General features: G+C 45.2%; 1 protein-coding gene across 2 annotated transcripts in view; it reads left to right on the forward strand.

Annotated features, from left to right (window-relative positions):
* Positions 1–12145, forward strand: part of LOC138566291 (carbohydrate sulfotransferase 11-like) — a 322952-nt gene that overhangs the window by 174609 nt on the left and 136198 nt on the right. The gene's annotated exons all lie outside the window — the stretch shown is intronic.

Raw genomic sequence — 12145 nt, forward strand, 5'->3', positions numbered from 1 at the left:
GTCTTACTCCGCTCTAGCTCCCCTAAAGGCATTACTGCATGCCAGAGTTCCCCTAAAGGCATTACTGCATGCCAGTGTCAACGACCTCACCTTGGGAACAAGATGATGATGGACAATATGGGCGCAAATCCTCGTCCCACTCTGGATCAGGTTCCTGTGATCCCCAGGGTGGCAGTGAGAAATTCTGTCTTACATAGTTATCCCCGCTCTTGCTCTCCTAAAGGCATTCCTGAATACCAGTGGCAAAGACCTCAACTCGTGGACAAGATGATGATGGACAATATGGGTGCAAATCCTTGTCGGGCGCTTAAAAACTGGAGGAGTCCGGCATTAAAAGCAATATAAATAACTGTGGGTGCCATTGGGAGAAGATACGGCCGGGTAACCAGCTACATTTGCTTCCACTCTCGCGCATTCTTTTCTGGCTTCCCTGCTGGACTTGCCTATCAGTGTATTTGGGCAAGCGGCTATATTGATATGATACGATGCTGCATTTATAACGCACCTGTACACAAGTGCTTCTAGGCGAGACTATATGGCAGAGAAGCTGTGGCTCTTTAGGGGCCCCATAGAAGTGAGGTGTATCCCTGGACACTATTTGTGTTCTTGCCGTGACTAAAATGGACATGGAATAAGCAATACATTAAGGCTTCGGTGAGAAAGAGACCCTTAATATTAAAGTATTGTATATTGTAGATGCTTCTACTTTCCAATTGAACAAAGAATATTTTTTCGACCTCCTAAGGACAAGCGGTTTCTATTCTGCGCACACGACACTTTAAAATCAAGTGCATCGTTATCTTTAAGCTATTTTTATTAATTTGTGCTAGAGCAATCTAAGCTTACGTTCTGTTACTCTTTGGTAAGACAGTTCGGTGGGCTAACGCATCTGCTGCAGAAACATCCGGATATGGATACAGAGGACTCAGCCTTTCATCTTGTGACGTTCATGAAATGAGTGCCACTGATTTAGGAAAGGACACCTTTATTGTGTCTTGAAGAGATTTCATTTGTGATTTGCAGAACTTGAAATGTTCCTTGGCACAAAAATAGAAATGATTTCCCAACTCAGCTGTAATCATTTCAAAGATTTCAGAGAATCCCCCCCCCCCCCCCCGCCAGTGATGTACGGTTGACCTTTCCTATGATATAGAAAGAAGAAGCTCATTTAACATATTTTACTTTCTAATTCAGCTTTGTAACCCAGTGACTCATATTGGTGTCAGACCCCTCCTACAGACCCCAAAAGAAATGAAGAGTTCTGCTTCTTCAGATGCTTCTTAAAAGATTCTGGCGGAGCGGTGCAAAATTAGGAGCGCCCAGCCAACGTTTTGTAGAGGCCATACAATCAACATCATCCTTCGAAACACGAGAGAATCGCAGCTTGAAAAGTACAGATTTAGGCAGGACCTTCGGGCTAGCAGGGAGGGGTGCAAAGCCGCTGGGAGGCCCCTGAGTAACGGCGAACGACAAGAAAGGCCCCGCCAGGCCTCCTAATCTCTTCAAGGAAAAACTAGCGACTGAAATAAGTGTTTTGCACAAAAATATTCTACACCCACGTGCAGCAGAAGCAGACTAGGGTTCAAATCCAGGTGGTGGTTACAATCACCCTTGCAAGGTGGATTGAAAACGAGAAAGCCTTCCAATTTAGAAGCCAATCATACGCTCAAGACCATGATCTTCAAGGAATGGCTCCACCCCAACACCTAGGTCCATACACCATCCGCTCCCCACCCTTCCTGAGACTAGAATCTCTCTCTCTCTCACTCTCTCTCTCTCACACTCTCTCACAATCACACACACACTCTCTAGGTCCATACACCATCTGCTCCCCACTCTACCCGAGATCCCCCCCCCCCACACACACCACCCCAATGTCCAGTGGTCTGTCTTACACCGGTGCTTTTGACCTTTTTCTACATCCAAGCTCATGGGCTTTCTGAAACCATACCCCGGGTCAGCGCAGTGGTTGTAGTGAATGCCATGTGGGCATTGGTGTATTGCAGTGAAGGGCAAAACGCCTACAAAAGCTTGAATGTAAATTGCATGCGGCTGTAATGCTTCCTTGCAAGCTGCTGTTTGTTATAGTTTGAAGATGGAATTGAAGAACAGAGAGCAGTCTGAAACCGTTCCTGTTTTTAAGGGAGATTAGCTGAAGGTTGGTTAACGGGCAGAGCTGTTCCAAGAGCAAACAGTTTGTCTGCGGTGAGCCACGATTTGGACTCGTCGAACATAGTCTGAATTCATTGACCGTATTATTACTATGAATCTATACAGTGCTTTAAGTGGGGTGAGAAATCGGGCGAGGGGGGCAGTAAGGAGGAGGTGAGCAAAAATTATGGACGTGGCTTAAAGTGGCCCCAACACGGTACAATAAAAAAATGGTTTTCCTCACTGTCAGTTATTTTTATTTTTTTAATTGTCCATTGCTGGGGATTCAAACCTGAGCCCTGTTCGACTCCATAGCATGCTAGACGCCGCCTTTATTTGTCAAGCAGTCTATGGAGTGAAAGAAAAGCAAACCATCATGACCCAAATAGCACAGTGCGACGTGACACTGGCTTGTCATCGGCAGGGCTCGAGTTCGAATCTTCAGCACAGAAAAATAAAATAAAATGTATTTACTCGCCTTCTTTTTTTTAAATTATTTGTCACGTTGTAGGAAGCCAGTACCGCCTTGCGTTATTTAGAAAATGCATAATGGCTTTTTGGGAAACCACTATTATAGGTGTGCTAACCAACTATATATTTTCTTCTAAAAACGTGACCATTTCCAAATGGCGACGACTGGTGATGCATACCCTGGCCGAGGCTGATCGCACCTTGCTTGATTTAATACATAATCCTGTTCGAGCAAAAACAAAAATCTTTCAGGGGGACTGCACAAGGAACACTGCAAAATGTAACATGTCTGTCGACTTAAGGGAAAATCCATTCCAGATTCAGAAATGCAGTTCACCGGAACACTATATACTCCAGGCTCCCTCTGTTACTGGTAGAGCTGATTTCATGAGATTGCGTTTCAATATATGGCCAACAAATGATGTTAAAGCAAAACGTAAACTAATATCTTCAATACAAAATACATGCCGGTTTTGCAAGAGCAGCTCGCAGAAAGAAACGCTTAAACATCTATTGGTTGAGTGCCCTGGTTTAATTGATGCGAGAGTAAAATACCTAAAAAAAAAAAAAAAAAAAAAAAAAAAAAAAGTGACAAAGAAATCACGAGTAGTTACCCAAGAACTCAAATGCAAATGGGGGTTAGCTTACACCAACTGATGACACTCTGTGACCTTATTTGATATTTGGTGCAAAATTAGCTCTGTCGCACTTACAGGGGAGATGGAGGTGCAAGACCCCCACCTCCTAAATTGTAAATAACATGGAACACCACCCTCCTGCATACAAATGCGCCACACTAAAATGGTCAATCATTCAAAAACTGCTGTTTATTGGCACATTCAGTTCAAGAAATAATTCTTATATTACCCTCTGATATTATATGCCTCCGAGGGCAATATATGAATTATTTCTTGAACTGAATGTGCCAATAAACAGCAGTTTTTGAATGATTGAACATTTTAGCGTGGCGCATTTGTATGCAGGAGGGTGGTGTTCCATGTTATTTACATAGTTACCGAAGAACATCTGTGGGAAATGATACATTGTGGACACTTGACACGTGTGAGACTTGGGGCGATTGGCCTTCTTCCATCGTTGAATTTGACGCAACTAGCTAGCACCTATAGATTTCTGAAAAACATAAATGGTTATGTTTCCTTTTTATTGTTTGATGAATGTATTTTAGTCTTGACAATGAGTTTTTATTTGAATTGTAGATATGTCTAATGTAAAAAGGAAAATAATTTTATAGTTTCATATCATGTTGTATAAATATTGTAAAGTTGACTGAAGTCATCTAAATCAATTAAAAATAAATAAAAGTACTGCATTGCACCGTGCTATACCATAGGTACTTAATTTCTTTTGTTTCATTCAACAGACTGTTACGGGGTTCTTCATGTGTGAAGCAGTCATGCAATTCATGGAGAAGTCAAAACTTACAACTGCAACATGACGTTCCTGATGGCATTGAATCATATGTCAGTGGGCCAGCGCGTTTTGAGTTGTGTGCTTCCCTTTTTAAAAAGCAGTTCATTCTGGGAGCTGTAGTCTTATTTTACTCATATGAACATGTTTTCAAAGGAAAGCCGGGGAGCAGGCACAGGGGGGCCTGGTACATGCAGCCCTCTGGTCACCCTACCTTACACCCAGGTAGAGGCAGCTGGAGCCCCTCCAGCGAGCTTTCACTCGCTCTGTATGGGGCAGTGTAGTATTTCAGGCCTCCCTTTACACTGGCACTGCTTTTCCATGGGCACACTGGCAGATGCTGGCTACAATTAAAATAGACCAGTCCGCCTCATTAAAATTAATTGGTTGTACGTGGCCAGTTCACGTTTTTCGGTAGCCCTGGGCTGAGACTGCGAGCGCATTTTTACTAGGGGGATTAGGTTTTGGAGAGTGGAGGAAAGGGTCAGGGTTCTGTGTTTGATTAGAATGCTTTCATTGAATATATCAAACGGAAGATGCAGGAAATACCACAGCTGGACCAAATCAGGTGATAGCAGGCAGAGGGGGTGTTCATGCCAAGTGTGCAGGCCTCGTTGCTTCACAGTGGTACAAGTGTACAGCCCCTTATACAGTGTCGAGAGCGCTCAAGTTTCCCGTGGTCATGCGTGAGAAGGCCATTCAGTTCTGTTTTTGCTTGGAATTCTGGGACGTGTAGTTCTCCTAAATTTCAAAATGAAGAGACAAACAAAAAGCCCCTGAATTTAAGGGGGGGCGGGGGGAAGACCAGGACTGCATGGCCTTCATGGTGACATGGAATCTTCCTTCTGCACATCAAAAATTTGTTAATTGATTTTTTTGTTGTTGTATTGGAGCGCCCAATTACAGCAAGCTGTTTCAAAGCACATAATGATGGTTCTGACAGGCTCTACTTGGGAGTTAAGTTCATTCACTAGAGCTTTTAATAAGGGTAAGCGTCATTGATATTGCCTGGTACGACCAGCCACGGATGTCATATTGCCATTAACACCTGTGTGCTTAAGGCTTTTGTTTTTGAGGAATGGATTTTTGCAAAATGCAAAAATCCTTTCCACAAAGAAAAAACTATCCAAAAAAGATGGCCACCGCCAAGAAAACAGAATAGGGAGTTTTAAAGAGAACAAGTCCCTTTTCTGTTTCTCTTATGGAAGTCTGGGGAAAAAGAAGTTGTGTGCTGAGCAGAAAAAAAAGTAGCATCACATCAGGTATATTTAAATTCACTTTAATCGTGGGTATGGCCGGAGGAGGGTGGAGAAACAAAGCCATACATCTCAACCTATTTAGTTGCTAGGGCAAGTGAAAAGTGGATTTTGTTCTTGGCGGGTGCAAGGTCATTCAAATTGGTAAAGGGTTTTCCCGCTTCCATTAAGATACGACTCGATTAAACGAGCGGTATAGCTGACTTGGCCATTACGGCACTACTTTTTCGTCTTGTGTCAATTACATGACAAATCTGATCCTTTGTGTTCTGCAACCACACAACCCTCCATTAGGAGTTTATCAGGATTTCTCGTACCTTAATTGGGCATGCCTTGAAAACGACCTGCGTGTCGAAACACGTGTCGGCTGTTTGTGGCTCAATTAAATCATCAATATACCATTCTTTTCTCTTATTGTAATGGTGCATAGCGCACTACCACCCCACTTTTTATTTAACCAAATTGGTAAAGGGCTTGGAGGTTGAGTCACCCGACTCCATGTCAGGCGAAGCCAGCCAAAAGCTTGTGAGTTGACAGTTATGGCAAAGGAGGTGCAGTAGAGGCAGGCCAGCTGGGGGAGAAAGTGGGGAACATGGGAGTAGATGGAAGAGATGTTCAGACAGGTCAGGACACAGGCTTATACCGAGAGACAATCTTCGCATTTCAAGCTCACTGATTGTCTGAACCAGACAATCGCGGTGCTTCATAAGCACCCAGGAAAGGGCGGTCAGCCAATCGGGTGGTCCGAAGAGAATACACATTCTCCACCTGCTGTTTCCAGCCACCCAAGTCCCTTCTCCAGGAGGCGCCCTCTTTTTATTCATTTTTTGTATGTGGAGAGGCAACAGGAAGTCTCACCGTGTTGCCTCCTTACTGCCCCCCCCAAAACAAACCATACCCCTTCCCCACCCTACCCCATCCCATCCCTTTCTCCACACTTATCAGCCAGACCAGAGCTTTGTTCTCCGGTCCCGGCGTGCCTACCGCTGCCGGGCACCGCCATAGAAATAAGCGCAGCCAATCACCTGAGAAAGAAATAGAAACCATTCGCACCCCAGATTAATCCTGAGGGTGCGAATGGCTTTATCCCAGAATCGGCGGGTGGACATGGCTGGTAATGGGCCCAACGGCCATGCTTTGCTCGGACTGGTGGGCCGCTACTGGCCATGTCTGTCCTCCTTCGTGGGTTCCATGTGATAATGTCCCTGCAAAAAGTCTGTGGTTTGCAGTGACATAATCACATGGAGTCTGGCGGGGACACCTACGCAACTCTGCTTTTAAAAAATGTTTTTTGTTGTAACCCCCGAGCCCTCATGGCGTGCGGGGGACAGCCCCACTCCCCTCACAAATGGTCACATAATGTCTCCAGACATTTCCTGGTGACTATATGTATGGTGACCATTTGTGTAGGGGTAATGTTACCGGATACCCCGCCGTGGGGATGAAAGCCATCTTGCTCTACAAGAATGTCAGATGGCACACAATAGTGAGCTTAAGCCTCTCGTTACGCTTTCTTCAGAAGCCTGTAGATGTGTCTGCAGCCTTTAAATAGACCGGAAGTTGGTGAGATTTCTGAAGGCCCTTTGTTATTTGTAGGTACCATAGCGTTGAAAGAGGTCCATGTGTGATTCCAAAGTGCTCTTGAGGGTTGAGAACGACTTTGTGTGTTACAGGTGCTGCAGAGAAGGATGGTGCTCAGTTTCTGCTGGGATCAAGGATGAGGAGACGACGGTCCTTTGTTAATGTGCAGACACCACGCGTTTTAGGTGTCGGAGTTCTTTGTGCCACATAGTCTTGACTTAGGCCTAAGCTTCTGTCTGCTGCTTCTTGGTAATCCGGATTGAATTCGGTCTTACTTGTATGTCGCACTTTATGCTGAGTGGAACCTAATTCCTACCGGCTCCCTCTTGGATGGTGGTTTGTCAGAATTGAAGCCAGAACCCTTTCCTAGGTCTGTAAGAGTTTTCTGTGTGAGAGATTTCCTCTGGCTCTTCTGAGATGGCGAGATCGACAGAGATCTTGCTGTGATCCATTGTTCGAAGCAGCTAAGAGACTTTCCTGTTCTATTGCCAGCAGCCGTGAGACCGTGTTCGTGACAGTGGAGGGCATGGGGGTGAATGCCACCCTTGGAGCCCACGTCTTTCCATCTGCAACTCCCCTGCCACCCGCAGGGCTGGCCCCTCAAGTTGCCCCCCTTAATAAAAACATATGCCTTTTAAAACATTGAGTGGCTAATCCTGCTTTTCTGCAGCCAGTGCCAAATGTTGCTGCTGCTACGCAACTAAGTGATTCTACAACCTTCCATGTGCCTGGCATCTTTCTCCTTTTGGCTTCCAGTTCCTGTGATGTGATATGCTACATATCAATAAAGTGCATTGCATGATTCAGACGTGGATGGTTGAAAGCGGCCTACTTTAAATGATGAGAAGACAGAGTTGATGGTGGTTGACTCGGGGAGCAGAATACACAAATTGAGTCCAGAGTACCAACATTTGGAGGTCACAGGTTGTAGAATTGCTGCACAAGAGAAGGTAATACACTGGGCATATACCTGGATCAAACCTTGAACGTGCGGGCCCGGGTAGATAGCCTAGTCTCTGATTCAGTTTACTACATCAAATTGTTACCACAGATTGGGCCCTAATTATCGAAAAATAATAATAATTTTAAAAAAGCAATGAGACAGTAGCAGGAGCGATTATTAGCACTAAAACAGATTAGTGTAGTGCCTCTTGGTTGCCATTGGCAAAGGGGACTGTGACAGACTACAAGTAATCCAGAATAGTGCAGGGAGAGCAAGAGAAACACTTAAGAGAAGAGCACATATATCAGAAGCTAGAAAAAAGCGACACTGGCTTCCTATTGAAACCAGAATAGATTACCGCCAGCTGATAACCCATAAATGTCTGGCAGGGATCAGCCCAGAGTACTTGGCAGAAACTCGGAGGACACAGCCAATGCTAAGAGCATTGAGATCCAATGACACCAACTTGCTGGTGGTGCCAAGGTCGAAACTGACCATGGTCAGTAAAAGGGCCTTCTTGGCTGCCGCGCTCAGGACATGGAGCGCAATCCCACCCGATCTGAGAGTTGAAATCACACTATTTGTTTAGGAAGCGGTTAAAAACCTACCTGTTTAGATAGCATGTTCTCCTGGTTTTTTTCTGACCAAGTGCCTCCTGGCCATTTTTAGTTCTTGTTTGTCGATTTATCCTGTTGGTTATGTGTTACCTTTCATCAGAGCGCCCGTATTCCTCCTGACCCATTGGTGCACGATGTAAACAAATCAACATAACATACGCAGGGCCCCCCGTAGACCAGCGACAACTTGATGCCTTAATCATAATTTGGCGTGTGTGAAGTTAAATTGTAATGTGTTTGTATGCGTGAGCGCATGGGTGTTTCGAATGTTATGCGACGTTTGTGTGAGTTTTAATGTGTATACATCTATGTAGTGTGTGTGCACGCAAATGAATGGGGACATACCAGTGCTTTATTTGTTTGGGTGTGTGTCAGGGCTCATCCTGGCACTTATGTTTGAGCCCCAGCACTGTTGGGGAGAATTCTCTCTTTAGGCTGAATTTCCTAACCTAGTGAGTCCCCCAGCAGCTTTGCTGGATTTCTGGAGTTTGTTTTTTTCCTCCTGCCAAGAGTGAGACTCTTTTTCTCCCACTCTTGGACATGACTTATGGTATTCCTTTGACTGGTAATGTGTTTTATGGGCTATGGGGTCATTTACTCCATAGGGTCTCATGTGTTTTTCCTATGTGTTACACAGCACCCTCCGTGCCGTAACACAGGGGTGTCATAGTGACACCCCACCATAGACTCCATACCCTGGGACTGACTACTGTCTCCCAGGGCATGTAAAGTCACCATTGGCTTTACTAGTCCCAAATTATTAACAGAAACCAGTACAAACCATCATATTGTGGACGTACTGGTCGGAGCAATTCGATTGCCCCGGGGTCTGTTAGTCGAGGGGGCACGTCTCCGTCCCCCCTGATCGAGTTTTGGCTGGTGGCAGTGGAAACTACTTTTTATATTTGACCGCGAATATATCCCTATGGGATTTTCCCATTGTTCGAGGCTACCAATTTTAATTATTTAATTCTCATAGCCTCGAACATACTGCCGGTTTATTTAATTAATGGTAATTCTCCGGTTGGTATTTTTTGCCAAGACTCGATTCTAAAATGGCGTTTGTGTTCTCTTCTGTGACTCCAACCCAAGTTGAGCCCTTTGTTCCACTTTTTTGGCTGGCTTCTCTACAGAAGCCTCCAAAAGTGGTGCCACTCTGTCTGGGTACCACAGGGCTTGTGGGAGGGGGTTTAGGCACCCTGTACCGAGTTACCTTGGTAACTCAGGTTGCACTCTTGTGTGATTGGCCCAAGGGGTGACCCGGCCGGCACACCACTTAGCATATTTGAGTGACAGCTAGGCTGAGTGAATGGGGGTTTTCTGCATAAAAGCAGGGCTTTGGGGACTGGAACTTCAGAAGTCGCCACAGGACCTGGAATCCGACGAGGGAGAAGCTGAGCCGACCTACCACAACGACACCACCGGTGGAGCCCTGCAGAACCGACTCACCACTTCCCGACGACAGAGAAGATCTCCCGGCTGGAGAGGCTTCTTCCCCGGACTGGTGGGCACAACCAGTTTTTCCTTCTTTCTTCGCACCCCAGCCCGGTTTGTGGTCGAACTGCCTGTGCCAAGCACCCCGGCAGCCGGACAGCCACTCGCCACTGAACCGCGAATCACCGGACTGCTCCTTGTACCTGAGAAACTCTGCGGCTGGTTTCTTCCCTGGCAGTGCAACGGACTCCTGTCTTCCTCCACGACAAGATCCTCTCTTACCCTGGACGAAGCACCGACTTGCACCCGCTGCCAGGAACAACTGCCCCCGCTGGAGCATTCTCACCACTTTAAGGTACTGTGTCTGCCAGGCCTCCCTTTCTAAAGATTGCTACAAAGTAATAATAACCCCTTAACCTTCTGGACTGGGCTGGCCGCCTTGACCCTCTAACTGGTCTCTTTCTGTGGTCCAACTCCTTTTTGAACCTTTACAAGACTTGTGTGCACTGCAACCGTGTGACCTTGGACACATTTCGTTTGGATCCTCTGAAAGTGGATCCGGCCTCTTGAACTCTAACTTCACGGTTTTACCTTGTCTTCCTCTCTTGTTGTGTTCTTGAAAAAGTTTTGGGATCTGTTTCAATTTGTTCTCTGCTTTTCTCTCCCTTTTTAAAACTAACTATTAGAGTGCCATCTACGTTAAGCGCTCACCGCTGTCTGAAAATAAGTGGGGCTTTAATTAAGACTTGTCTAATATTCTTTTAAGGGAGCGTATTTCTTTTAGTGACCGTGTTTTTGAATTGCTTATTATTAGTGCCTGTGTGTTTCTCTAGGTGTGGTTTTAAATAAATAATTATCTCTTTTACACCAAGCCCTGGTCAGTGTTTACTTGTTCTATTGTGTACTCTTGGCCTATTGTGAATACTCTGTATACTGCCTAACTCTTCTTGAGGGAAGTCTGACTGCTCAGCCACAGCTACCAAGTGAAATACAAACACCTGTAGTCCTAAATCTTTTGCAGTGGTCCCAGAGCGAACTGCACAGGTTTCTGCCTAACGAGCACTTACTGTCTCAGACTCAGTTTGATTATGAAGTGGTGATCGTGCATCCATCAACCACAATGAACAGGCGCAAACTGTAGCTTAACCCTAAATATGTCAGCTATGGGGATTAGCATTGTGTGGTGGTTGTAGTAGTGGTGGGGAACTGGTGGCCCGTAGTGTCACAGGCGTGCTAGAAAATACTTGAGCACTGGCACTTATTATTTTTACAAATTAAGTACTGGAGCATGCATTTTGCTTGCGGGGGAGGGGCGCAGGGAGCACCATTATATGATTGAGACACTAACAAGGGTATACTTTCTTGCTCATTCAACAAGCACTCTGCTCTCTGAATGCGACATGGAGACGTTTGGCCTTAGTCTCTGAATCATATACAGTGGCCCAGATGCAGAGGAGAATGTTCTAGCGTGGACCCAGACCCAACCTTCCCTGATGACGGACTATGGTCTGAAATGCATTGCCAATTAAAAATTCACGTGTCCTTTTCGCTCATAATGTTAATTGATCATTAAAGTCTGGACCAAAATAATGTATCGCAATGATCTCTCTTTTCAAGGACTGAATATTTAATAAGAAGAATGTATTACGGCCATTTTTTTGCAACTACATTTGTGAGCATGCAGTTCTCGGACAACCTATTCAGATTGTTCATTAAATGAAGTGATTGATACGGCCAAAAGCCTCTGTACATGAGATGTCATTTCTATAGTATATTACTTTCTGTTTCCCCTATCCCGAGTAATGACAAAACACGCAAACATGATTTCATGTGAGAAGATTTAAAATTGTAATGAAAATTGTAGTTTCACATAATCAGTTGAAGTATTTTAGATGATGCAATAAAAGTAATTTTGTTATGTGCATTATATATGATGTGCATATGATAGGGTTGCCTGTAGCCAGCTGCAACATCTGGAGGAGGCGGCGCTTAAACACTCTGTATTCCGCTCACATCATGGAATGGAAAGCGCATTGCTAGATCTGCAGGCCAGCATGCTGGACATTATGGACCGAGGGAAAGCGGGACTAAAGGTCCTGCTGGATCTCTCAGTGGCCTTTGATCTTTTTGATCACAACCTTCTGTTGACCAGTCTATCTATGTTCGAGCATTTTTCTGGGAACGTCATCTACTGGCTAAAATCCTTTCTGAGCAACAGTAGGTTGACTGTACAGTGTGTCACAGCTCCTTCCATCCCAGTCCCT

This window comes from Ambystoma mexicanum, chromosome 2p (assembly GCF_040938575.1).
Source record: "Ambystoma mexicanum isolate Mex_15411 chromosome 2p, UKY_AmexF1_1, whole genome shotgun sequence".
Classification (NCBI taxonomy): domain Eukaryota; kingdom Metazoa; phylum Chordata; class Amphibia; order Caudata; family Ambystomatidae; genus Ambystoma; species Ambystoma mexicanum.